At 37.1% G+C, this 5,461-nt stretch overlaps 1 pseudogene; it reads left to right on the plus strand.

The window, feature by feature from the left end:
• Positions 1-678: 678 nt before the first annotated feature.
• Positions 679-1,528, plus strand: LOC138145634 (large ribosomal subunit protein uL16-like; annotated as a pseudogene).
• The last annotated feature ends 3,933 nt before the right edge of the window (positions 1,529-5,461 follow it).

The following is a 5,461-nucleotide window of genomic DNA, read 5'->3' on the forward strand; positions in this document are numbered from 1 at the left end:
CTCTCTAGTTAGTAACTAAGTATGATTATACTCCAGATCCCAATGACCAGAATATATATAATAAGTAAAACAATAATATAGCATACACATATTATAAATATTATTATGTTATCTATTATATTATTATGTAATGGAGAAAAATTTGATGGACAGGCACAGGAACAATGAAAGAGGTTGTGAGGCTTTTTAAATTTTTGCACAATTTAAAAAGAAATATCATTTGAATGCAGAAAAAGAAGTCACTTTCCAGTATCCAATTTATATTTATGTCTTCTGTTGCTCCTTTTGTTCATATTTTTGTAGCCATTGTATATAATGTTTTCTTGATTTTACTTTGTTTTGCATCCGTTCACATAAATCTTCTTGTCTACTTATATTCCTCTATTACTACTCTCTTGCAGTACAGTACATTTTGATCACATTTGTAAGGAAGATGTTCTTTCATAAACCTAACCACAGACAAAGCAAGATATAGAGAGTTGTTAAACTGACTAAAACTTTGGCCATGCCAAATGATCTCTTGATGAAGTACAAATGAGAATGGTAAATCAGAAAGGAAACAAATCAATGGAAGTATGTTACCCCTCTTCAGGAGACTATTAAAAGTCATTCCAGTCAGTCTAAAAGACAGCCCTTTCCCTGCGGCGAGGTGAGTGCGTGTGGTCGTGCCATCTCTCGCTCACAACCCTGGCCTCGGCCCCCACCCAGCCCTCTGCTCTGGGTCCGGCCCTGACAGATGCCATTGTTTCCCTTCTCTCCTTGCAGATACAGTCTTTGGTGGCGCCGGCGCCATGCGCCGTCGTCCCGCCCGCTGTTATAGGTACTGTAAAAACAAGTTGTACCCGAACTCCCGTTTCTGCAGGGGAGTTCCTGATGCCAAGATAAGAATCTTTGATGTTGGTAGAAAGAAAGCGAAAGTGAATGAATTTCCAATCTGTGTCCACACGGTGTCAGATGAATATGAACAGCTGTCATCCGAAGCCTTAGAGGCCCCTCAGATCTGTGCCAACAAGTACATGGTGAAGAGTTGTGGCAAGGATGGCTTTCATATTCGTGTGCGGCTACATCCTTTTCATGTCATCCACATCAATAAGATGTTGTCATGTGCTGGGGCTGATAGGCTCCAGACTGGCATGCGTGGAGCCTTTGGGAAGCCCCAGGGTACTGTAGGCGTGTGCACATTGGCCAAGTTATCGTGTCGATTCGAAGCAAGGTCCAGAATAAAGAACATGTGATTGAAGCTTTGCATAGAGCCAAGTTCAAGTTCTCTGGCCGCCAGAAGATCCAAATCTCCAAGAAATGGGGATATGTAATGGAGAAAAATTTGATGGACAGGCACAGGAACAATGAAAGAGGCTTTTAAAATTTTTGCACATTTTAAAAAGAAATATCATTTGAATGCAGAAAAAGAAGTTCAATGCTGATGAGTTTGAGGATATTATAACTTAGACTCATTCCCGATGGCTGTGGAGTTAAGTACGTCCCCAGCCTTGGACCCTTGGACAAATGGCGGGCACTCCACGCCTGAGGGGTGTGTGCTGTGACATCTACCTTTTCACAGGCATAAATAAACTAGATACTGCTAAAAAAAAATCTAGAAGACAATCTCAAAATGAAACCCATTTCCAGATGGGATGAGTAGAGAATGTGTGGAACAGTAAAAAGGAAAACTGTAAGAAGTCACATAAACTAGAAATTCAAAGAGAGGCAACCATCACAGAGAAAGATCCTAGACTCTTAGAGGAAGACTGCTTGGGATGATCATGTATGAAGGATATTTGGACAGTTACTGAAACAATTTCACTCTTTTCTCCTAACCCTTTCTAGAGAATTGTAATAGTAATGGGGATTTGAAAATCTTCCCTGCCCCTTGTAATGACAAGCAAACAAGTACTTAGTGCCTTGCTTCAGTTGAGGCTTGCCCTTGATTATATCAAGTCTTTGTTAAGAAACTGCAAGCAGAATTTGCTGATCCAACAGGAAGGGGGTGGAACAGGGTGGAACTAATGACCAGAATAAAAAGCTGAACACAAGCTGAGAGAGAGCCAGAACAGCTAGGAGCAAGAAGTTTGGAGGTTGAGCAACTAGTGTGAGTGAGAGAGGGGCATTCTTGCTTAAGGGAGCCTCTTTTGTTTTGAAGGCCTGACAGAGGGAAGCTTTGGAAAGGATTGCGAAGGTTAGTGTTCACTGTTATTGGTAATGTGTGCAAATTTCATGGTAGCTATGATGAATTTGGCTTTCTGGTCTTTGAATTCGCCTTTCTGGTGTTTGAATAAATGATTTGATTTTCCCTCTATGTGGAGAAACTATTACATTTTGTGATTCACAACTACACCAGCATATTCATAACTGCTATGGGAACTATGAATATAGCACTCATGTTATAAGAATTCAAATCAGTAATATTACATATCTTCTTCTACTCTCTCATAGAAGCATGAAACCTTTCCCTCTGTATATCAGAAATATCCATTTACTGATTTTATACATTAATTTTACCTCTTGAAATAGCATTAGCTACAAGTCTTCGCTAGTTTGACAATACTTGGTGGAAATGTAATTTGAATAGAATAATTAAGGAGGAAATATCCCCAGAGAAGAAATTCAGATAGAACTAACACCGAAGGATTTTACCAGAACTGACTGAGGATTTTGACCTAAAAGTAGGTTTAATAGAATTATAAATATTTTATATGATTTTCCCAAATCAAAGAAGAACATTTACATTGAGAAAGTCATTGGGTCAAGGAATCTGTGGAAGAATGAAGAGGAAATGGGAAAGTCTGATTACCACAATTACCATCCTGGCCCACCACTTTATATATCAATGTTAAATCATCTATTTAGTTATTCCTTAGTCTATGAACATTTATTTTGTTTCATGGTCCCCTTGTATCATCTTATCCTAAGACTAGAATCAATTCTTGTGAAACACAGATTCAAAATAAATTCCTTCCTTACATATGCTCTCTTGTTTTACCCCCTTTTTTAACCAAAGTGCAAATTGGAGAAAAAGATTCCATTCATTCTTATGTATTTATCCATTCTCTGAATAGTTTGCTATTTATCACCAATATATTATTATGTTTTCCTCTGCTAATGAGTAATTTAGCAAATGAAAACCTTATGTTGAATTTCATACTGCTGTGCTTGTGATATATTTTAATGGGTGTTCATCCAATATCCAGAAGTCAATTCTAAGTGTTTTGAAAGTTATGCTATGGCATGGAAAAAAAAACTGATTTAAAATCAAGAAAACAAGAAGGATAGAGTTAGTTATAATCATAAGAAAAATGAATATGGGGGACTTGGAACCACAACTTTAACATTAGCTACCTGTAATTGCAATTGAGGGAAGTAATTTCTTCTCTATGCGCCTCAGTTTCCTTACTTTAAAAAATTAGGGAGTTGGACTCCAATACCCATTGAGTTCTAAATATATGACATTAGGAAATAAATTCCAGATATAGAACTAGTTACATGAGTCATGTGGTGTGATATTTTGAAGTCCCACTTTTCTTTTCTGGAAAATGGGTATGAGTATAATATATTTTTACTGAAAACAAATCTCAATTTACTCTATAGTATGGGAATGCTGTATAAAGACACACAGTGAATTCATCAATATGAATAAGTTTTATTTTTGATATTACTATGTGTAATGAAAAGCAAAATTGTACTTGACTCTTTGTTTCAGCTCCTCAAGTGCCTTTGAGGATCACCTGTGATTTTTGTCAAGATTTTTAGAAATTGAACCTGTGAAACCCACAGTGGGAGGACCTTGCCAAAGACAGGAACAGGAAGGACATAAGAGGAGGGCAGAACAGGAAGGAGCTGATGATATACAAGTTCTAACACAGCTGGTACTGAGTAGAACTGGGAAGAAGGATGGCTGTGGTGCCAGCACTTTTTCTGTCTGTGTTGATCTTACTTTGTCAGACCTATCTGCTGTTGTTAACAGAAGCCCTGGAACCTTACAGCTGGTTCTGAAGTCATAAAAGAGGACTTTTCTGCTGTTTGTTTACAGAAGTCCTGAAGGAGGGTTTTACTGATGTTTTCTGAGGTCCTGGGACTTTACTGATTATTTGTGTTGATGTCTCAGACAGTGACCCTGTCTTCTGGTCTGTGTTTATTTCAAAGGAAGAAAGTCATTTGATGATAGCTCCTAAAATGTGTGTGAACATTGTTGTAAGTCTGCTAAGCTTAATGTGTGCAGATGTTGTTGTGGTTCTGTTAAGCTTTGTCTTTCCATAAACAGAAACTGTGAAGGGCTTGAAGTGGACTAGAGACCACCATTAGCTTTGAGCAAGAGCAGGAGCAGGAAGAGGAGCTTCAGCAGGAGCAGGAACTGGGAGCTGCCTGCCTATGAATTCAGGTGACAGTTGGGTGAATTCAGGCAAGAACTGGTAGCATGGAATAAGAATCATGGAATTTGGAAGGCAGTCTCAAACAAGATTAAAATATCTTGGCTACTCAGTGCTGGATGACAAGATCAAGACAACATTTCTAGGGATGGGAGACCTTACACTTTGTATCCCTTAAGGATGATTACACCTTAAGGATGATTGAGTTAAGGACTTACTGAATGATATCTTTTGTTTAAGACTATGTGGCCACTTAAATAATAAGTTGTTATGTGATATTGTTTTGAATGTTTTACTTTGATTTCTGTGAAGGTTTTGCTTTAGTTTATTGCTGAATAAATAGAGTTCACTATACTATGTCATCAGAACCTTAAAGCTACTCACAGAAGCACTCCTCAGGAGATCTGCTTGTGCCTGACTTTATAGTATATCAGTGATTGTGTTTTATATCTACTTATCTGGCAACATAATATTAGGCATGTTATAGGTGTTCAGTAAATGCTTGTTAATATAAATCTTTTAAAATGCAAATATTTTGTGAAATAAGGGTTACAGATCTTGATATTTTTTTAAAACTAAGAGGTGTAACAGATGATACCTTTGTATAATGATAAAAACTTTATTCTTCTAGAAAATGGGATTTTCAGTGAACATAGAATTATAGAATTTTGAATTGGTAACAGAAATAATTTATTCTAAATCTTTATTTTGCAAACAACAAAATTGAAGCCCAGAGAGACTCGTGATTGTCTAAGGTTATACAGATAGTCAATGACAATGCCAGAGTTGATCAATAGGTGTCCTGACTCCTTCCCTAATATTCTTACCTAACAGGTAAATAAAAAGTTTATAAGAACACACTTTTTAGAGGTTGAACTGAGAAAAATGACAGCATTGCTCCACTAGGCTTTTAGGCTGTGTCCAATTTTCTTCCCTAACTTTTGAAAAAATCTGTTACTTGCAACATTAAAAAGTTAATATTGCATAAGACCATTGGAGGGGTGGAATTGAAAACATTCAGGTATTGCTCATCTTTTAAAAATATTGGTGATATGGACAGGTTTGAAAATTATTTTTAACACGTTTTCAGCCTTCAA

This window comes from Petaurus breviceps, unplaced genomic scaffold (assembly GCF_028583685.1).
Source record: "Petaurus breviceps papuanus isolate PSGF00001 unplaced genomic scaffold, PetGlider_PUasm1.0 90743, whole genome shotgun sequence".
In the NCBI taxonomy this organism is placed as follows: domain Eukaryota; kingdom Metazoa; phylum Chordata; class Mammalia; order Diprotodontia; family Petauridae; genus Petaurus; species Petaurus breviceps.